Below are 24,670 nucleotides of genomic sequence, written 5' to 3'. Positions count from 1 at the left end.
ATGAGATAATTTGTCCTCAAATATACACTGTCAAACGTTCGTTGAACAATCTGGTAAACTCACCTTACAGGTCTATAGAGTTTACATTGCTTTTCTAAGAGGCTGCCACGCACTTTGAGAACAGAGCACTCAAACAGAAGTTTTTGCTTTGTTGCAAACCATGATTATACATTCATTTCCATACTTGACCACATTTATACATATGGACTATGTTCTGTAGCTATTATAGCCTTAGGCCATTTGGGCTTCTCTTCACGGAATATCATCAATTGGGTGGATTTTAAACAACAGAAATTTATTTCTCATCGTTCTGGAAGCTGGTAAGCTCAAGATCTACAAGCTGGGAGATTTGGTATTTGATAAGGATCCACTTCCTGGCTTACAGCTATCTTTTCATTATATCCTCATACGGCAAAAGGGGTAGAGATGTCTCTGGAGTCTCTTATAAGGACACTAATACCAGTCATGAGGGCCCTGCCATTATGACCTAATCACTCCCCAAAGGCCTCACCTCCAAATATCATCACATTGGAGATTAGGTTTCACCATGTACAATTTAGGGAGATATAAAAATTCAGCCTGTAAGGTTTAATAAAAGACATATTTCTGGCCAAAATTCAGGCTATCACTACCTGCTCAATGATGTCATCAAGAGCGTTTCGTCCCTCCTGTTCCACTACCCTTAGTACGACTATCACACTTCAGGTATTGTACAGAAAGCGCAGGCATCGTGGAAGTGGCAGAAGCAGCAGAACTCGGTTTCATTGACCAAGAATTGGATACATGGCCATCAGGGAAGTAATGAGACTGAGTTTAACCCTTGTAACTTGTAATAGGACATGTGAGCACACTTCTGTCTTCCACAGGTAAAATGCTTTTGTTCTCTTTGCTGTTTCAGAGGCACTACTCCTCTAGAAAGCAAACACTTGTATTAAGTAGAAATATCCCCAGTAAGAGCTGAAAAAAAATCCTGAAAAATCACATATATGTGATTTCCTAATTTGACATCTGTTTATAACTTAGAAAAAATATAACGTGGGACAAAACAAAAAGGAATGATCCTATGATGTTCCTACAGCGGAACACAGGTAGAGGATTTGTGTAAAACCTGAGACCCTTGATCCCTAGTGACGGATAGTGCAGGAGTGCTGCTCTGTGTCCTTTCCCAGGCAAAGCTCCAACCGCAGTTTCGGAACACTGAAGTGGTGCTAGCCGATGAGGGTTTTATATTCGTAAGAACCAGAGAACAAGACTCATTAATGGACTTACAACATCTAAAGAGGAGCCAACGATGTGTCTCTTATTTCTCCTCTGAGAAATCCATCAGCTTTCTTTGTTCAAGAGCTCAACTGGCAAAACCCTTTTCCATCTATTCCTGAATGTGAGGTCCTCAGTAGTAATCAAAGAATAACAGTTGGAAACATTTTCTTAAAATATTTGTCCTGTCGATTGTTATTTTCAGAGGCTTTAGACATTTTTTTTTTTTTTTTTTTACATCTCTTACTTCTTAGTATGGAATATTTTTACAGTGAGCTATGTCTAAAAAGACCAATAAAATTTAAGAACAAAGAGTTTTGGAGCTACAACAAACTTCAAGACATTTTTTTCAAGCTTTCCTGTCTTCAGGCAGGCAAGTTTACACTACACTTATTTTAAGGATGTTAGCCTAAATCCAGCATGACTTTAATCAGTGGTTTATGGTAGAGAAGTTCAAAATAGTGACGAGAGGAAGTGACAGTATTCATCCCAGGCAGTCAAATCAGCAAAGCACTAGCTATTGGGTGGCCAAACGTAGATTATAGAGGCAGAAATTTTTGCAAATCCTCTTTAAAGGATGTCACTAATTAGGCCTGACAACAGATAATGTGGCACAGTATATTGCAGGATTCATGACTGATTGGATGGAAGAAGGAATTAAGGCAGGAAGGAGGGAGGAATGTAGGTGAACTCCAACCAGCAACTGAGTTCAAGAGCAAATCCTTATTTCAAGTGACAAGAACAAGCCATTGCTGAGAGTTTCTGTACCCGGAGCACCAACATGCAGCAATAAGACAAGGACCTGGTTCCTCAGACTATTCATTTGTTCTTAGCCAGGGGCATTTTAAGACTCCTATCAGAACAGTGACATAGGGACATGTTTTCTGTTCTGATTCTGGACACCAGATGAAATAAATGAATTTCTCTCTTGTTCCTGGGTTTCTACCTGGAAACAGGAAACAAAGAAACTGGTCCAATTTCTAATACAAGAATTTTCAAGAACCATTTCATTTGAAAAGATGAGCCAAAGCTGTAAGGGCAAAGGCGACTGGAAACCCAATTCTGCTGGTGAGGCCTAAGTCAAGGACAACTGGGTCAGAAGGCTGGGGCTTTCCATGACAACAAGCAGAAATGCTCATAAAACAGAATGAGCTCCAATCACGATTATCAGTGAACTTGATTTTACTCAGAGTCACCTGGCTGAGTCTTTTTCAGATTATTATTTTTTGACAGGTTGTCCAACATACAAAGTTTTAAAATTCAAGAAATTTCACAGGTTTATAGCAGCAGCAAAAAGCAACACCTGCCCTATTTCTCTCCACCTCTGATGCTTCACAGAGGCAGCTGTTTTAAATATTTCTCCTAGTAATCGCCTATTTCTAAATAGAATGCCTTACATGGTTTTCTGTGAGTTTGCAAGTTTAGTTTTAGATATTATCTGTTGATTTCCTGTAAGAGTCTTGGACTCTTGCCTTCAGCTCTTCTTGATATTCCATAATCCAGAATTTCCACGGCTCCTTCTCTTCATAAGAAACTCTATTCTTCTGGAGATTTATAAAAATTTATCTAGAAAACTACTTCATATAAAGGTTTTCAAACCATCCTACTTGCTTTTTCCCTTGTTATTTTGTGACTTATTAATCCTTCATATAGTTTTAATGAGGTTTTATGAAGGAATGGAGGAAAACATGGGTGTTGAATCCACCATAATTAACAAGGATTCTATACTCAGTCCCTGACTAACAACAGTGACTCTAGAGCAGTGATTCTCAAACAGGGACACTTGACAATATATGGAGGTGTTTGTTTGTCACAACTAAAAGGTGCTGTATATATCCAGTGAATAAAAATCAAAGGGGCTGATGAATATCCTACAATGCACAAAATGCCCCTGCCTCCCAAAAAACCCCAAAATATGTCATTAGTGTTGAGGTTGAGAAAACCTGTTCTAGAGGGAGCTTAAAACTTCATAAAGATGTGGCTTAAAGTTTTTAGGGCATTTAGAGATTTGAGTATGAGGAGCAAGTTAGAAACTAAAATCTATAGTAACTAGTGGTAACACTTCTATGAAAAAGATAGAAATAACTGAACTTTTGAGTGTTTAAAATATTACAATAAATAGGGGTGCCTGGGTGACTCAGTGGGTTAAGCCTCTGCCTTCAGCTCAGGTCATGATCTCAGAGTCCTGCATCAGGCTCTCTACTCAGCAGGGAGCCTGCTTCCCCTTCTCTCTTTGCCTGCCTCTCTGCCTACTTGTGATCTCTCTCTTTGTCAAATAAATAAAATAAATAAAAATAGATAAAATAAATAAAAATATTAAAAAATAAAAAATGCTTTAAAATATAATAATAAGTATTTAGACTATAATTTATGCTGAGATAAAAATTTTAATGCAAGGATAAAAATAAATTAAATCAATAAAAAGTAGAAAAAACATTTGACCAAACTCCACATCTACTCAATAAAAGCTATTAACATGCCTCAACATAATAAAGACCATATATGAAAAACCCAGAGCTAACATCATACTGAATGGTGAAAAACCATTTTTTTGAGTTTTTAACCCCTAGATCAGTAGCAAAGCAAGTATTCCCAGTCTCCATACTTTTATTCAATAAAATACTGGAAGTCTTAGCCACAGCAATTAGACAACAAAAAATAAATAAAAACATCCAGATTGGTAAGCAAGAAGTAAAACTTTCAGTATTTGTAGATGACATGATACTATCCATGGAAAATCATAAGGATTCTACCAAACAACTATCAGAACTGATAAATTCTGCAAAGTTGAAGGCTAAGAAGTACACAGAAATCACTTGCATTTATACACATTTATAATGAAGTAGCAAAAAGAGAAATTAAAAAAAATCTCATTTACTTTTGCACCAAATAAATAAATAAATAAATAAAATACTTAGGAGTCAACTTAATCTAGGAAATAAAAGAACTTTACTTTGAAAAGTATAAAACACTGATGAAAGAAATTGAAGATGATATAAACAAATGAAGAGATATTCCTGGGGTGCCTGGGTGGCTCAGTGGGTTAAGCCGCTGCCTTTGGCTCAGGTCGTGATCTCAGAGTCCTGAGATCGAGCCCGCATCGGGCTCTCTGCTCAGCAGGGAGCCTGCTTCCTCCTCTCTCTCTGCCTGCCTCTCTGCCTGCTTGTGATCTGTCAAATAAATAAATAAATAAAATCTTTAAAAAAAAAAAAAAAGAGATATTCCATGCACATGGATCGGAAGAATTAATATTGTTAAAATGTTCATACTACCCAAATCAATTTACAGATTTGATGCAATCCCTATCAAAATACCAATAGACTTTTTCATGGAATTAGAACAAACACTAAAATTTGTATAGAACCACAAAAAAATTCTGAATAGCCAAAACAATCTTGGGAAAGAACCAAGATGGAGGTATCACAATCCCAAATTTGAAGATATTCTTCAAAACTGTAGTAATCAAAACAGCATGGTACTGGCACAGAAATAGACACATAGGTCAATAGAGCAGAATAGAGAGCCCAGAAATAAACCCACAATTATATGGCAAATTAATCTACAACAAAGGAGGCAAGAATATACAATGGGGAAAAGACAGTCTCTTAAATAAGTTGTGCTGGGAAAACTGGACAGCTGTATGTTAAGAAAGAAAAAAGAAAAAAGAAACTGGACCACTCTCTTACACCATACACAAAATTAAATGCAAAATGGATAAAAATCTAAATGTGAGACCTGAAATCAAAACACCCCTGGAAGAAAACAGAGATTACTATCTCTTGGACATTGCCTTAGGAAAATTTTTCTAGATTGCTCTCCTCAGGTAAGGGAAATAAAAACAAACATACATTATTGAGAACTACACCAAGAAAATGCAACTTATTAACTAGGAAAAGATATTTGCATATTATATATTCAATAAGGAGTTAATATTCTAAATATATAAAGAAGTCACACAACTCAACACCAAATAATCTGATTAAAAATGAATATAGGACCTGGATAGACATTCCTCTGAAGAAGACATACAGATGTCCAACAGACACATGAAAAGATACTCAATGCTAATTATCAGGAAAATGTAAATCAAAACCACAATGAGTTCTCAACTGACACCACTTAGAATATTAAAAACACAAGAGATAACAAGTATGGGCAAGAATGAGGAGAAATGAGAACCTTGTACAGTTGGAGGGAATGTAGCTTGGTGCAACCACTGTGGAAAACAATATGAAGATTCCTCAAAAAATTAAAAATAGAAATACCATGTGATTCAGTAGTTTCACTACTGGGAATTTACCCAAAGGAAACAAAAACACTAATTAAAAAAGATATGCACCCCTATGTTTATTGAAGCATTACTTACAATAGTCAAGATATGGAAGCAACTTCAGTGTCCATCAACCACCAATATATCTATACACATATATACAAAGGAACACTACTCAACCATAAAAGAAGAATGAGATCTTACCATATGTGACAACATGGATGACACGGAGAGTATTACACTAAGTGAAATAAGTGAGAGAAGGACAAATACCATATGATATCACTTATATGTGGAATATAGAAAAAAAACCAACAACAAACAACAAAAGCAGAAATGGAACCAAAAATACAGAGAAGTAGTGGTTGCCATATGGGAGGGGGCGAGGGGATGGACAAAGTGGATGAAGGAGAGTTGGCTTCCCCATACAGGCTTCTAGTTGTGGAGTGAATGTCACTCCACAAGGGAGAGCATAAAGGATATAATGAATGGCTTTGTAATAGTGTTGTATGCTGGCAGATGGTAGCTGCACTTGTTCTGAGCATGCATAGCCTATAGAGCTATAGAAACACTATGTTGTAATCTGAAACTAATGTAACATTGAGTGTCAATCATACTTCAAAATCATACTTAGAAAAATTTTAATGGAAGAAGTTAACAGGAAAATATATACATATTTTTCTTAACATATCTAGAAAAGTAAATGTACCAGGATGGTTCTCAACCCTGTAGGCTCTTTATTTTAAAACTAAAGCCATCCTCATTTTACGAGGCAGCTTTTTGTTTGTTTGTTTGCTTGTTTGTTTAACTTTTTATATCTGTAGCAATTTCTTTGGTGCCCTTTTCATGTTTACACGGTACCTGTTTAGCAGTGGGTCATCTAGCTTATCTATCTTTGACTTTCTATTTAGTTGTCATCAAAGTAGCCCTATTCCCTCCTTGCATAGATAGTATCCGATTCTTACCTCCACAAATATTGATCAACTCGAATAGTGAATTTAAAGGTGAATTAAAATAATTAACACATTTTTTGACTAATAGCAAAATTTGAGAGCTATAACAATATGTATTTTAAAATTTTATCCAATTTTTAACTTCAGTTTCATGATTATAGAACAAAAAAGTCCATATGTATAATATATGAAAATTTTTAAAATACACTATATGCTATATATTTTGTGGTTAGCATAATAATTTCGAGCTGACATTTATTGCAAAATTACTATGGACAAGGTATATTAGGTGCATTAATTTATTTAATATAAATTGATCAAACTATTTAATCCACCTATGTGGTAAGTACTATTTTAATAATGAGGAAATAAAAGGCATAGAAAGAGTCAGCACGTTGCCAGAAATTGCACGACTTTAATAGCATAGTCAGGATTTAAACCCAAAGAGTCTAACTTCCTTTTTAATTGGGAAGTATTCACCTTTACCCTTATGGGAACATTTCTCCTTACCCTAAGATCCTCAGCCTCTATTCTCTGAAACCTATATAAATTATCTTCCGGAAAGCACAGGGCTTTATTTTTGTCTTCATTTTCTCAACTGAATTAAATGTGCCATAATGACCCTGAAACTAGTCTAGTATTTCAGAGGTTTTCAAACCAGAATTAGAATGAGATTGAAATTCTAGGGCTCTAAACACGTAACTATATATTCTGCTCTGACCATTGGTAGATCTAAACCTCCACCTGGCTACCTTAAAGCCTTCATATACATGCACAAAATTGGCCTGTGTTTTGCATAGTTCGATATCCAACTGAAGTGTAGACACATTAAGAAAAAGTCATATAATCAAAGGTTTCTAAATAGGAAGAAATCTTAGGTAAACCTCTAATTTATCACTCTTATTTACAGAAAGAAAAAATCTTCAGCAATTACTTCAGGAAATATCCCCCCCAATGGCTTACAAAAATAGATTATTTAACAAATTGTTATGGCCTATGCATATTTGCTAAACTACCAAAAATATTTAACCAAAAATATTTGCTATTTCTTAATAAATCTCATAATAATACAATAGGATATGTTGAGAATTTCTTACAAAATTATCATTCTTGCTATTTAATAATTTCCTATTGCATTTATGTGTAAAAATGCATAGAAGTCAACATTTTAGTAAACAGAAAGCATTGTTCTTGCTTCTAAGTGCTTTAAATGAAGCACTATGCAAGTGTGCATATTTTGGAACTGAATTAAATTATATAATGACTTAATGTTTGCAGTTAATCTATAATTATAGAGTCTTTTAGACTATTGCACATAACACTTAAAATTATAAATAAGATTAAGAATATGTCAAAGTCTGAGGCCAAATTAATAAAGAATTGCCAAATCCAAATGTTAATATAGGGTGTCTTTAAAGCTTAAAACAGTAACAACCCTCTACATGTGAAAAGTTAACTTAAAAAATTACTGTAATACGACAATTACCCAAGTTAAACAGAATATAGTTTAGGAATTTTTTGGTTAGGAATGCAGACTAACTGTCATACAGATCCTGGTTTGATGACTGTCTCACTAGCCTAGATTTTATCTATATTTAACGTGAGAGCTTTTTCAACTCATGCTGACACTTAGTTCACTGTTTTATACATTGTAGGAATAATTTTGGACAATACTGTATGTTAATTCCCAAAGTTTAAATTTGCTTAGTTTCATCAATGAGCCAAATATGGCATTCTCTTGATAAAAACTGCAAATTTTTGAAATCTGTTTTTCCAAATATGCACCTTGTTGAAATGTTTGTACTTCTTTTGTAACTTCTTATTTTTCTAAATCTTTCCCCGTTCTTATTTGAAATATATATATATATATATATATTTAAAAATTTTCAGACTAAAGAATATTGTTGCAATACCAGAGCATCTGCAAACTATGCTAAAGACTAGTGATAATAGTCTTAAGAAGATTACTAAGAGTTATGGCTTTTTCAGGAGGTAAATCTTTGTTCTACAAAATATAAGATTTTCATTTCCGTATATTGCTAAAGTCCTTTAAGTTCAAGTTAGCATATTGATGAATGTTAGGATAAAATATACTTTCTGCTATTTACTGTCATTTTCTTTCTAAAGAAAGTTGCTTTGGTTCATACATTTCAAAATTTTGGTTAACTAGTGGAAGTTGTTACTTGTATTCTTTCTACTTAAATAATAGAGTGAACAACAATGAACAAGTAATTGAGAAATACCCATTTTTGCATTCTCCCATTTCATCTTCTTAATAAAAAGATACTTACCATAAAATTAAGAAACAAAACAGTATCTAAGTGTTTAGGGTACATTTGATACTTCAAAAATAATCTGTGCACCCAGAAATAAAACATTTCCTCAGTAAAATCAAAAAAGAGCAGGAGGGGGAAAGAAAGAATGCTTGTCGGTTGGCCCTATGGAAGAACATTTTTGTTCAATGAATTCTAAGATAAAGTAAGCATAAAGCTGTTGTAGGACAGAATACATTCATTACAATGAATTTGTTTCTAAATTTCCTTATCTAACTAGTGAATGGGAATTAAAACACTAATAATTACATATAAAGACACTCTTTTCTGAGGGTTAGCAATGATGATTTAGTAATGTAGTATAGTAAACACAGGCAGAGACAGAGGAATTCCATGCATTAAAAGGCCAAGTTCCATAATTTCATGGATATAAATGGCTTGAGACTCTCTTCTTTTTGTGAGCCTGCCAGAGAATATGTGTACTGTATCTTGATTATGGAGATTTTATTTATATGGCAGCTATTAAAAAATCAACGACATGTAGCAACTTTTTTTAAATTTATTTTTTTTTTAGTGTTCCCAGATTCATTGTTTATGCACCACACCCAGTGTTCCATGCAATTTTCTTTTTAACTACTTTTGCTTCTGATTAAATTTTGCTTTGTATGTAGATGGATAGTGATTGGCTTACTAGCTTAACTTAGTTCAGGAATGCAGCTCTCATTTGTAAAATATAAGTCAGTCTTCACTTCTCTTCCTTGTCCTCACACGTTTAGTATTTTATAATACCGATATATCTTGGTATTGGTGTATTTGTTTTCCTTTACCAAAACTAGGAGAGCTGCCTGGGTGGCTCAGTGGGTTAAGCCTCTGCCTTCGGCTCGGGTCATGATCTCAGGGTCCTGGGATCGAGTTCCGCATTGGGCTCTCCGCTTGGCGGGGAGCCTGCTTCCTCTCTCTCTCTATGCCTGCCTCTCTGCCTGCTTGTGATTTCTCTCTCTGTGTGTCAAATAAATAAATAAAATCTTAAAAAAAAAAAACTAGGAGAAAAACAAAACAAAACAAAAAAATAGGTTCCTTAGTGAGATATATCATCAGTCAGATATTCCTAACTGAACTCCATCTTTCTGTGCTTAAGGACCCATCAGTGGATATATATCACCTCAAACCTTTCAACTATGGCTGTGTCAGTAAATACAGACAAACATAGATTTGAAACCTAGATTTTACATATTTATTTCTTATGTAGAAATATTCATGTCTTATTGTGCCTTGAATGGTCATATGTCCTGTCAGTTTTTGTAACTACAGCAGTGCTTTTAAGATTATTCTTTTAATATTTTAAAAAAGAATAGCATGTAATAGCCTTATCTATATTCTCAATTTTTCTCTACCATTTCCCAAAGCTGTCCTCTCTCCATGATTGCCAAAATGACTGTGGGCTAGAGGAACAAAAAACATTGAGATGTGGACAGAGCTAATTAGCTTTATAGCCTTAGTAAACCTCCTTATGTGAGAACCATAATTGTAAATACAAGCCTGCTTCAAACCACTCTCATTCGAGAGCAATCATAACGAGTACCATCTGCCAAAGGGGAGAGAAAAGGCTGCTTGGAGCACTTGGCTTGTACGATGAACTGCAACTTGTATCATTGTGTCCCAGCTCTTTGTTTCAAGAAAGTATGTTGGATTTGACAATGAGCTCTTATGTTTTCTTTTAAATATTGTTTACATGGGAGTTAAACATCAAATAAACAACCGGCATTGATGTTAAAAAATCCAGAGCTGATTTCCTTTATATTCTTCTTTCATCTAGCAGAGGATTATACTCTATTGTTCTTCTTTGCATTCAAATCGTTTGCATATGTTGTAATTAAAATCTTTGAAGTTTACTGATTGCCAAAATGTGTAGAACAAAGTATCATCTTTAATCAATATGTGCTCTACAGATTAATAATATGTATATAAAACCCTGGCAGGCAATGTTGGTGTATGCTAAATTTATTGGATGCATTTTTCTATTATTAAAGGCCCTACTGTCTAGGTTTCAAGACAAGATATATACATAATAATGACAACAAATGACATTTTGTTATGCATTATAATACAGGTAGCTGCTCATTTAACTACTTTTTAAAAAATAATTACAAAGTAACTTTTAATTGCAAATCAAGATATGGTATGATTCAGTGACTACATATGGTTCCCAAACAGGTTCTACTATTGTTGAGAGAATGGAAAGTATAATGTTGATCAACAGGATCAAGGAAGACATCAAAGAAGAGGGTACATAAGCTTATTACTGACATAGGTAGGAATAAATTATTAAAAAGGGATAAATAAGGGAAACCAGATGGGGATGCATTTAGCAGGATTATAAAGTTGCTCAAGGATGTGTCTTATTTTAGAGAGCATTTGTTAATAAAGATGTAAGGAATGTCCAACTGAGGAGGCAGAGTTAAAACTCAAGTACCAGTTTGGATAAGAGAATAATTAGTCAATTAGCTTGTGGCTAACTGTGATTAGAGAGCAGAAGAGTTATCTTGACTTACAGTCAAGGCAATGGTTGGAGTGGGGATATAAGGTGTGGTCCTCTGGGTATCTTATTTTTAATCAACCAGAGGATTTGTGAAGGGTCTATTTTATTTATTGATGATGCTGGGTAAGGTTCTCATTGAAGGAAGCATTTCATGCTCAGAAATATTACTTGAAATAATAACGAGTATTGGAGAATTCTTTACTTTTCTTTAAGATTTTATTTATTTATTTATTTTTCTTTTTCCATGTAATTTTATTTCTTTTCAGTGTTCCAAAATTCATTGTTTATGCACCACACCCAGTGCTCCATGCAATACGTGCCCTCCATAATACCCACCACCAGGCTCACCCAAACCCCCAACCCCCTCCCCTCCAAAACCCTCAGTTTGTTTCTCAAAGTCCACAGTCTCTCATGGTTTGTCTCCCCCTCCGATTTCTCCCATCTTACTTCTCCTCTCCATCTCCCAATGTCCTCCGTGTTATTCCTTATGCTACACAAGTAAGTGAAACCATATGATACGTAACTCTCTCTGCTTGACTTATTTCACTCAGCATAATCTCTTCCAGTCCCATCCATGTTGATACAAAAGTTGGGTATTCATTCTTTCTGATGGAGGCATCATACTCCATTGTATATATGGACCATATCTTCTTTATCCATTCATCCATTGAAGGGAATCTTAGTTCTTTCCACAGTTTGGTGACTGTGGCCATTGCTGTTATGAACATTGGGTTATAGGTGGCCCTTCTTTTCATTACATCTGTATCTTTGGGGTAAAGAGAATTCTAACCAAGTCTAGATAAGGCTGAAGCAGGAAGAAGCAATAACAAAACAAAAGAATCAGATAGAAGAAAATGCAGGTGGGACTTACAGATAACTAAGGAAAGGAGAATTTTGAAAAGGAAAGGGGTGACTCCTCAAGGCTGCTGAAATTGCCAGTGGCGTGAGTCCAAGAAAGACTGACTGAATTTTGTGATTAGTTGTTCACTAGTAACCTCTGTGATTACCTTTTCTGAAGAGAGTAGGAACAGAAGTCAAGTTGAAGTAAGCAAAGAATAAAACGAAGGAGGAAATGATGGGACATTTTGTCAAAAAAGAGGAAAAAATTTTTAAAAAGAGGAAAAATAAAAGGGAGTCAGAAGTATCAGTGGAATCAATGAAATCATTATCACCAACAGAAATGGTTATTGCTCAAATACTGAATGAATGCATTCTATTAGATTGACACTGCCCAACCAAACGTTCTGCAATGACAGGAATGTCCTATATCTGCACTGATCAATAGAGTAGCCACTAGCTATATGTGTTGACTGAGCACTTGAAATATTGTTAGTGAAACTAAGGAAATTAATGTTTAATTTAATTTTAATTTTAAATTATATGCCCACACATGACTATTAGCTAACATATTGGCTAGAAGATATAAATATTAGTGATATAAATAGCAGAATAGGATATCACTTTTGGAAATTAAAAAATAATTAATGTAAAATAAAATGCATAAATCTTAATTGATAAGTTTGAAAGTGGATATTCCCATAAAACTACTTCCCAAAACAAGATATTAAAATTTTCCATCAGTTCAAAGCATTCTTTTTTGTCCTTTTCAAATTCAATTCACCTCCCACTTCTGAGAGCATAAACTTATTCTTACAGTATTTTCTCTTTTCTTTCCAGCTTTTTCTATGTAACAAAATAGTTGATATTCAGGTATGTTATTGTATATGTCAGTTCCATGATATGGATAAACTATATTCTGCTTATCTACTTTCTTATTCATGGATACTCTGTTGTTTCTGGTTTGGGACCATTTTACAACTACTATTTATAATCTGGAAGGGAAATATCAGATATGACCATTTCTACTGCAAGATTCAGAATATTCCAAATGGCCTGACTTACGTGATTCAATTATCTAGGGAAAAATACAGCTTCACATGGTACTTGACATAAGTATTCACACAGAGTCATTCATATCTAACTTCTCTTCGCCCACCTTAGCTCTTTTTCCTACTCCACTTGGGATCTACTGGCATGGTGGCCAAACATCTGCCACCATTAATATCTAACTATTCTTTGTCCATCTTAGGTCGTCCTGTTTTATTTAGGGTCTAGCGTCATGGGGGTAAAACACCTGCAACCACGAGGGCTTCACATCCATATAAATATAACTAACTCCCTGAGGATATATAATATAAATATAATTCTATAAGAGATAATTATTGAATAGCTTTAATGAAAGTCAGATCTATATCCAAAATGTGTTGTAGTTGTAAAACCATCTAGATTTCATGGGAATAATGTGGTAGGTTATTTGGTTGCCATAGGAATACTGCTTTTTGAAGAAATATTTGGGAAGACAGAGACAAGATACTTAATCTAGTGGTTTAGGGGCTGGGCTTTGGAAAAATATTGTAAATAGCAGCAATATCACCTATCAGATATATGATATTGGTCAAGTTATTTGGTTTCTCTGTCTCTTTATGTATAAAATGGGAAGAATTTATAAGACTCAAAACAATGTTAGGTTGTTGTGACTATGAGATGACATAATATATGTAAGTATAGCACTGTGCCTGTTATATATAAAATATGAATTATCATTATTACTAAATATGCTCAATGAGTTTCTTCTATAAGTGGAGAATTTGAGATTATGAAGAATTCTTATTTCATACTTGAGAACTTGAAATGTCTGGAGTTAACTTTCTTTAAGCTTATATACTAGTAAATTACTGAACGGAGCTAAGACCATGCCCCATTTTTTTCCTGTCCATTCTTGAAACATTCTTTCAAGTCCGGACTTATTATCTTTACCTACTCTTTTTATTTGAGACTTAAAAAAAAATTGTATTTACAAATAGACAGCAGAATTACCTTTCCCTGAGTGATCCTTACAAGATAACAGTGTTAGTAGTCAGAAGACAGTCCAGTCTTGAAGCAAACAAACAAACAACAACAAAAATACCAGTTGGGTTATTTGGTCATTTTTACCTCTTTCATTGTTTTGTTTACCTTTTCTCTCTCCATACCCTGTTTATTCCTCCATTAATTCTCAGTTCTCTATATGTAATCTTCCTACTGGAGATTCTAGCTTATGCTCACTATTTAGCTTACACAAGAGTCTACTGTTGTCGCCAAGAAGGTGCTCCTGAGGATGAAGGTTTCAGTGAACACCAACTACACTTGTACCAATGAGGAGATTGTTAACCCTGTCCAGAGGTTAAATGCATCAGCATTTTCCTTCTTCTCATTACCATCTTGTCCATTCCCACATCCTCCCACAGATAACAGTACATGATCCTGTGTCAATGCATTCCTAAGGCTTGTCAAAAGGAATATAAGGGAAACTGAAGGTAAGAATAGATTAAAGAAGAGAAATGTAAAACAGCAATTTCCATGCCTTAGACACACTGAACCCAATTTCTGCAGTTTCTTGGGGCTGGTATTTGATATGTGGCTTTTACTCTACTGGGAGTTACCTTGAACTGAAGAAATAGAAAACAGTATAGAAGATTTGTTTGATTCTTAGCAAAAATTGTCATCCTGGTGGCAATGCCTAATCTTTCTTCTCAAAGTGTTGTAATGGAGGTTTCCTAAAGGGCAAAAAGCCCTCCCATCAAGCTGTAAAGAAGGACAACATCTGAAAGAAGTTGAGAATTCTTGAAATATGAAAGGAATGTAGGAAAAGGGAATGTGAATAGGAAGGGAAGTAACATCAGAAAGAGAGAACTAGAGATAAAGTTGTGCTAACAGATGAGTTCGAAGAAAATCAAGTAGGAGGGGGAAGAAGGAGCTGGTGAAAGCAGAGGGCAAGCCAGAGTTGTTAACCTAGAAAAGCCAGATCTATTTATGGTATGAAAAATGGGAAATGGTGACTCTTGCTGTGGAAATATGTTTGATCCTGCAATGAACCCTATGACATTAACTGAAAGGATAATTAGTTAAGACAAATGGTGAAATATAAATGAATTGAGGTATAGAGCTAGTATCCTAGACTAGCAAACAATTGGAGGTCTTTGGTAAGGAGGCAATGGAAATTCAGTTTATATTTTTAACATTTACCTGTAAGTATCTGTAATTTCTTTGTGTTTTTAATTTAACCGATTGATAAATCTAATTATAATTTTGCTTATAGGATGTTAATTGAGTTATTTTTAAATGGTCCTTTGATTTTGAGGTGTGAATTTGAAAATTCTAACAAACTATTTGGAACTAAAATAGCTAAATGTGGACACACTATTCTGAAACTTTAGTCATTATATTTCTGCACCTTATTAATGCAAAGGCAAATCATTACCTTAATTTCTACAAAGACTATTATTGATATATTATGGAAGATAATTAAATTATGGTCTGATGCGAAAAGTTACTTATTTTATACTACTGCTAGTATAATTTGGATACACTGTTCAGGAAAATGAGAAGTTTATAGCAGTTGTGGGATATCATCACTGGGCAATATTATTTTCAGCTTTCCTCTATGTAAAAAAGAGTTACATGTTATTTTTTAAAAGATTTTATTTATTTATTAGAGAGTGAGAGAGACAGCAAGTGAGCGAGTGCCAGGGAGGGGCAGAGGAAGAGGGAGAGAAAGAATCCCAAGCAGACTCTGCACTGAACACAGATTCTTCACTGTGCTTGGAGCCTGACTTGTGTTCTATCTCACAACCCTGAGATCCTGACCTGAGCCAAAATCAAGACCTGTACATTTAACCAACTGAGCCACCCTGGTGCTCCTATGTACTAATTTTAGATATTTGACACATAGCCAAGGTAGAAATAGTTATGTGTTTTGGTAATAAAATATTCTACCAATATTAGCATTTACATTAAATGTATGGAAACTGTTCTTTGAGTTTTTGGTATTGCTGAAAAAATGTGACCTCAATATTTTATTTTTTTTTAAAGATTTTATTTATTTACTTGACAGAGAGAGAGATAGCAAGAATAGGAACAAAAGCAAGGGGAATGCAGGCTTTCTGCTCAGCAGGGAGCATAATGTGCAGCTCAATCCCAGGACCTTGGGATCATGACCTGAGCGGAAGGCAGACACTTAATGACTGAGCCCCCCAGGTGATCCTCATCCTAATATTTTAATGTCTACCATTTTCTGCTATTATTTCTAGGATAAATTGCAACACACTCCTCCCTTCCCATTTTGATGTCTTTTAGTTGATTTTAAGTGATTTCCATATAAGATGATATTTAATGCCTAAAAATATCAGTTTTTCCCAACTAGCTTCTCAACCAACCTCAGTTCAAATTCTCATTTAAAATCACTTACATGGGGGCGCCTGGGTGGCTCAGTGAGTTAAGCCGCTGCCTTCGGCTCAGGTCATGATCCCAGGTCCTGGGTTTGAGCCTCACATCGGGCTTTCTGCTCAGCAGGGAGCCTGCTTCCTCCTCTCTCTCTGCCTGCCTCTCTGCTTACTTGTGATTTCTCTCTGTCAAATAAATAAATAAAATCTTAAAAAAAAAATAAAATCACTTACACGAGTATTTGCCAGAACCTTGTCAAATGTTGATTTAGCATCATTCCACCTTGTTATAAGTTGTTTATGCGGCTGGTCAGCTGGTTTCTTGGTATATTATTGAAACACTTTTCCAGACTTCTTATCCAATCATAGGAATTTGTTAACCCAACCAGAAAACTCTGATGAATCACAGTGTGCATTGCATATATACCTATCATAATAACCTCTTACTTTGTTCAGCCTCTGGCTAACCTGTTTGGAGTATTTCATTCGGAGTCAGAATAATGAAAGTCAAGTCATCCAATCTACTTAAAGCAAGACCCATGTCATGGGGAAAAAAGACAAAAAGCACTGCTGGAACTCTTAGAAATTATTCTCAGAGAATTATAAAATAGTTTTCTATACATCTAAAAATAGAGCAATGGTGAATAAACATATTAAAAAATACACAGATTTTTTAAAAAAATTCCTATTTTTCTTCCAGGTAAAAAAATTAGTAGTATTTGACATCTATTAGTTGATGGGTATTAAAACTGACACATGTTAAAATAGTTCTTGGTTTCATGCTTTATTTTCCACCAAATTTTCATTAGTGCTTTCTTTTTTTTTTTTTTTAAGATTTTATTTATTTATTTGACAGAGATCACAAGTAGGCAGAGGCAGGCAGAGAGAGAGCAGGAAGCAGGCTCCCCGCCGAGCAGAGAGCCTGATGCGGGGCTCGATCCCAGGACCCTGGGATCATGACCTGAGCTGAAGGCAGAGGCTTTAACCCACTGAGCCACCCAGGCGCCCCTCATTAGTGCTTTCTTAAAATAAATGCTGAACAGTGATTGTTTCAGATTTAAGGACCTGCTCTTGATCTTCATACTATGTTTTGGGTCCAGTAGCTACATTATTAGAACTTGTTAATATTTCCTTTTATTTTATAAATGTTACTTTAAGGAATTCTTTTATACTTATGTAATGCTTAATATGTAAGATCTCAACCCAAATAAATAATATATTCAGCTTTTATGGCTAAAATACAAAATGCTACATTATTATCAGGGTTGATATATTAAGTTTCTATGTTCCTAGCCTTAAAAAAGTTGTTACTGTATTTGCATAGCTGTATATCTGGAAGATCTTTTCCCTGAAATTCTTTGGACATCTGGAAATCCTTCCAGTTATTCTTAAAACTGAAGGCTTTATTGATTGTCTAGAACCTAAATGACCTTAATGGGTTATCTTCCTATCTTCTCCAGTCCTAGTTTTCTTTTTTTTTTTTTAATCTCAATGTGATCATTCATATCTATTTTTATTCCTTCTTTATCTACTTCTTATAGACTTTTCCCACCATCTTGTGACATCCAGGACTTTGTGCCACTCCCTTCCTCCTCAGTTCTAAAGTCCTGTGTCCTTCCATAGGACATGCTTGCAATATTCCCTTATATTTTAGACCATAATCATCAACATCTAGGTACAAAGTGCTGCAAATGAAGATAAATCTTATTTTCTTCAGGTCAATGCACAAATACTGATGACATTTTTTATGTACAGTATAGCTTCATGAACTTTGATATCAACAATTATTACTCAATTGGGTTTCAAAGTTCTGTGTAATAATGGTGTTATATTATTTCCATTTTGTAGAGGAGAAAGTGGATACCAAGAGCATTTATATTTTTATGTACAGTGTAGCTTCATGATTACTTTGATATCAACAATTATTACTCAACTATTTTTCAAAGTTATATGTGATAATGGTGTTATATTATTTCCATTTTGTAGAGGAGAAAGTGGATGCCAAGAGAATTTATATCACTTGATAGAAAGCAGTGAGCTCTTATTCAATGAATGGGAGCTTTATACTAACGCCAAGCTAGAGCTTTTTATACTACATTGGGGCAATATTTTAATCAGAAATTATTCTTTCAACATTCTTGAGATCAATTTTAAGGGTGTTTTTTCTGAGTTTCTCTGTCTACAATCTAGGGATGTACATCTCAGGATTTGCTACTATGTATAAAACTTTATGGTCCTAGGTGGAGGTTGAGGAGGAAATTTTATTCCACTAAGTAAAAAGATATTTATTAAGTGACTTCTCTGTTTGGTGTTGTGAGGTATTGAAAATAACTAAAATACTGAACTCATACATAGAAAAGTGGAGAGAACTGGGACAACATCCATAAATGTAACATTATATCCGTTAAATATATAATTGATGATTAAATGGATAGAAAAGATGAGAAGTGCTTTAGAAATAATTGTAGGTACAATTTATTGAACACTTATGTCTATATGCAAGAAACTATATGTATGCAAACACACATATGTACACACATGTACATACAGAGTTAAGTCTTTACAAAATGATGTGAATCAGATACATTGTTCCATTCTAATGCTTAAGGAATCTGAAAATAAAAAAAAACCAGGAAATGTGACAAGGTCACAAGACAGTAACACACAGAGTTAACATTTAGATCCAGTTCTGTTTATTACCAAAGCCCAGCATGTTTTAGTGCCTTAACAAGGAGTGAGGGAGACTACCATAGGGCAGTATGTTCAGAAAAACCTTCCTGAAATGAGTAAAATGTATGTTGGGCTTTTATAAATACAAATTTTTTAAGATTTTATTTATTTATTTGACAGAGAGAGATCACAAGTAGACGGAGAGGCAGGCAGAGAGAGAGAGAGAGGGAAGCAGACTCCCTGCTGAGCAGAGAGCCCGATGCGGGACTCGATCCCAGGACCCTGAGATCATGACCTGAGCCGAAGGCAGCGGCTTAACCCACTGAGCCACCCAGGTGCCCTGGGCTTTTAAACATTAGTAAGATTTGGATACATGAGGACATAGGAGAGAGATTATTAGGAATTGGAACAAGAGCAAGCATAATGTACCTAAAGGAATGAAATCTTCAAAAGAAATTCAAAGTGCAGGGGCGCCTGGGTGGCTCAGTGGGTTAAAGCCTCTGCCTTCGGCTCAGGTCATGATCCCCGGGTCCTGGGATCGAGCCCCGCATCGGGCTCTCTGCTCGGCAGGGAGCCTGCTTCCCTTCCTCTCTCTCTGCCTGCCTCTCTGCCTACTTGCGATCTCTGTCTGTTAAATAAAATAAAATAAAATCTTTACAAAAATAAAAAGAAATTCAAAGTGCAGTCAGAAAATCAGTTTGTTAAGAATCTTACAAAACAAACTGAGGGTTGCTGAGGGAAGGGGGGTTTGGAGAGGGTGGTTGGGTTATGGACATTGGAGAGGGTATGTGATATGGTAAGTGCTGTGAAGTGTGTAAGTCTGATGATTCACAAACCTGTATCCCTGGGCAAATAATATATTATATGTTAATAAAAATAATGAATAATAATAAAAAAAGAGACAGACCAAAAAAAAAAAAAAAGAAAGAAAATCTATTTGGTTAGAATTGTGGTGACGCAATGGGAAGAAAAGCAGATGCACACAGAAAAGGAAGCACATTGTTCAGGGCTTATAATATTAAGATTATTATGTAGAAAACCAAGAAGACTATCCATTGAAAAAAATTAATAAAAATAACTTTAAAAGTTATTAATTTTTTAAAATGTTCACAGTAATTTTAGGTTCACAGCAAAATTGACAGGACGATACAGAGATTTACCAGATATATCCTGCCCCATCCATGCCTAGTCTCCTGTACTTCCAACATCCCCACCAGAGTGGTACATTTGTTACAACTGATGAAGAAGCTACATTGAAAAATCATTATCACCCAAAGCCCATAGTTTACTTTAGGGTTCACTCTTGGTATTTTATATTCTGTGGGTTTGGTCAAATGTATCATAACACATATCTCCCATTATGATATCATACAGTATATTCACTACCCTAAAAATACTCTGTGCTCTGACTATTCATCCCTTTTCCCCTACTTTACCATTGAGAAATAAAAAAGTTATAATTTATATTTTAGAAGATTAATCTGATGTTGATATTCCCTAGGTATATGAGAAAACATATATTAGGACAATTGATTTTTCTTAGTTGTCATTTGGAGTAATTCTTTCATGTAGTTAATGTAAAAGAAAGTTCCCAAGAAAAAACTGGAATAAGTTAAATTTCAGTCTTTGAAGAGAGAGAACAGGGCACGAAAAAATATGAGAGTTTTCAGTGTAAGTAGTAGGAAAAATGTGATGGGATTCATTCTACATTTTCTAGGTACCAACTAAGAGTGAGGCATTATATTATTAGTTTAATTTTGTCCCAACAGATAGACAGATAAAGGAATTGAGAGAAAAAGCACATTTTGGACAGGGATGAGTTTGATGTTATGCTATAAAAAAGCTTTAGGGGTAATTTAATTTGAAGGTTTGTCTGAAATATGAAGATAGAAGTCAATATTTGAAAATCTGAAAATTTAAAGATGGTCTTGTTAAGGAGTATAAATTTTAAAGAAGTGATGAAAATGGTTTTTATCTTGCAGAGTATATTCTTTTGAAGGAAGAAAGAGGAGCCAGTGAGGAAGATAAAGACCAATGAGTAAAGGAAAACCAAAATGTTGTATTTCATAGAGGAAATAGTTTATAAACTATGGAAAATATGACACCAAAGATTCATTTTAAGTACTTTGGAAAATGAAAGACTCGTGTACAATACATTTTTTATAATATACTTTTTCTTTTGTCCTTTGGCTTAAAGAGATTTTGTTGTGGTTTTTGTTTGCTTCTCACATATTTTCCCTCTATAAACTATTGCCTTCAAAAACAACCCTCAGATTCCTGCTTAAGATTTCTTTCAAGAGTTTTTCCATAATATTCTTACAAAACAAACAAAAAATAATACTTGTCTGCTTACAAAAGAAAAAATTGAACAAAGGAAAATAATTTTTATAAAAAATACATTTTCTTAAACAGTTTGTTATGAAAATGTGATGAACTTTTTCTTTATACAAAGGAATTCAAAAAGTGCATGTAAATTCTACTCTCTCAGGAATGACACAATAAAAAATTATGATATCATGGATGAATTGCACAGCCCTCATTAATTATGGTAATCTATGTTAGATAGCAGAACAAAATTTCTTAAAACATTCAAAGCACTATTGCCTAAAACAAGGTTTATTGTTTTAAGTTACTGCAATTTTTCATGTACACGAGTTATATAATACTAAGAATAGATCCAAAGATTACAGAGAAGTAAGTAATAATCACAAAATTGATTTGGGACATACCTTCCCTTAAGAAATTTGTAGATGATGTTTTTAAAATATGAATTGATTTTCATAGCTTGACAGATGTAAAATTGAATTGTGTGATTTGAAGTCCATCAAAATATTTCTAAGGCCAAACTGTCTTCTTGAAAATTGGTATGCACATTTCATATTGCTTTACATACTTTAATTGTATTTGACTCCAATTCCTTGAAAAATTATCAAGAATGTTGCCTTAGGCTTTGCAGCATAACTCATAGAAGAGTCCTATTCCATTGATAGTTAGAGAAATTTGATAATTCTGAAATATATATATATAATATATATTAAATATATATAAATATAAATTTAAAAATATGTATTTTTAATTTCATATTACACTCAGTAACAGTTTTATTCTCTGTGTTTTCCCCTACAACCTCCTTCCAGAATAGTTTAAAAATAAGAAGAAACAAAGATATCTCTCTACTATTCAGATACCACAGTGATGGCAAAGTTGTAGGAACATGGGAGATGCTGAATCACTAGGTGGTCCAAAATCGATGGTTATTGGCTTAAAATTAAGACATCTGGGTGTAATAACTTGGTATAACACATAAAACATGGAGTTTTTAGTAGAACTCCATTTAGTAGAACTACATCTCTTTCTTAAGTCATATGATTGCAGTGTGAATTAAATAGGCAATTAAATATCAAGGACAGAAGATGAGTATCTGTGTTTAAATCATAGAAGTATTTGCAAATTATAGCTTAGATATATGGACTATATTTGGTGAAATTATTGCTAAAGGTGAAATGAACTTGAGGACTTAAAACATACTGACAGGTTATTTTGGATAACTAACTCCTACAAATTCATGGATGATTAAAATTGGGAAATTGAAGTGAGCACAGAGAAATGTTTTTGTAATTCTGGAAATGGCAATGGGTGGATAGATGTTTATAGTAAAACTGATAGTTTTTCTAGAAAAACATAGAGACAAAAAAAGAAAATATGATGGGCTGTCTGGGGATGATGGTGGAGTAGGAGGATCCTAAGCTCACCTCATACCATGGATACAACTAGACAACACCTACCTCAGTGTAAATAACCAAGGAAATGACCCTACGTCTTGCAGAAAGACTGTCCAAGACAAATATAGAGAAGAGGCCACAACACATCTTTCTTTATTCTTTTTTTTTTTAGATTTAAATTATTTATTTGACAGAGATCACAAGGCAGAAAGAGAGAGAGGAGGAAGCAGGCTCCCCACTGAGCAGAGAGCCCAATGTGGGGCTCAATCCCAGGACCCTGGGATCATGACCTGAGCTGAAGGCAGAGGCTTTAACCCACTGAGCCACCTAGGCTCCCCTCTTTCTTTATTCTTCACATCCTTTTATTTTGTGAATCCTTTGACTGGAAAAAAAAAAATATATATATACATTTTTTTCCCTTCCTATGAACATATAAACTATCAAAACTGAATCAGAAAGAAATAGAAAATCTGAACAGACCAATTACCAGTAATCAGTAATTGAATCAATAATAAAAAAAAACTCCCAAGAAACAAAAGTCCAGGAGGAAGTTTCACGAGTGAATTCTACCACACATTTAAAGAAGAGTTAATACCAATTCTTATTGAACGACTCCAAAAACAGAAGAGGAAAGAAAACTTCCAAATTCATTCTATAAGGGCAGCATTATCTGGGTAACAAAACCAAGTAAAGACATTACCAAAAAAAGAGAACTACAAGCCTCTTGTACTTCTGAATACAGATGCAAAAATCCTCAACAAAATATTAGCAAACTGGATCCAACAATACATTAAAAAATCATTTACCATAATCAAGTGGGATTTATTCCTGGAATGCAAAAGTGGTTCAATATTCACAAATCAATCAATCTGATACATAACACCAACAGAAAAAAGGATAAAAACATTATGATAATTTCTATAGATGCAGAAAAATACATTTGACAAGGTACAACATCCATACTTGGTAACAACTCTCAACAAAGTAGGTTTAAAGAGAACATATCTCTGGGGCGCCTGGGTGGCTCAGTGGGTTAAGCCACTGCCTTCGGCTCAGGTCATGATCTCAGGGTACTGGGATCGAGTCCCGCATCGGGCTCTCTGCTCGGCAGGGAGCCTGCTTCCCTCTCTCTCTCTCTGCCTGCCTCTCTGTCTACTTGTGATCTCTCTCTGTCAAATCAATAAATTAAAAAAAAAATCTTTAAAGAGAACATATCTCAATATAATAAAGGCCATATATGAAAAACCCATAGCTAACATCAGTGGTGGGAAACCGAACTTTTCCCCTAAGATCAGGAATAGGACAAGGATATTCACTTTTACGACTTTTATTCAATATAGTACGGGAAGTCTTAGCCACAGCATTCAGACAAGAAAAATAAATAGAAGACATCCAAATTGTTAAAGAAGAAATAAAACTTTCATTATTTGCAAGATAACATGATAATATACATGGAAAATCCTAAAGCCTCCACCAAAATATTATCAGACCTTGTATATTAATTCAGTAAAGTTGCAAGGTAAGAAGCTAATACACAAAAATGGGTTGCATTTCTATACACTAATAATGAAGTAGCAGAAAGAGAAATTAAGAAAACAATCCCATTTACAATTGCACCAAAAAGAATAAAATACCTAGGAATAAATGTAACCAAGGAGGTGAAAGACATGTAGTCTGAAAATTGTAAAACATTAATGAAAAAAAAAACTGAAGACATCATAGGCA

This window comes from Lutra lutra, chromosome 2, assembly GCF_902655055.1.
Source record: "Lutra lutra chromosome 2, mLutLut1.2, whole genome shotgun sequence".
NCBI lineage: Eukaryota > Metazoa > Chordata > Mammalia > Carnivora > Mustelidae > Lutra > Lutra lutra.
The sequence above is the reverse complement of the archived record's forward strand: the minus strand, read 5'-3'. Positions refer to the sequence as shown.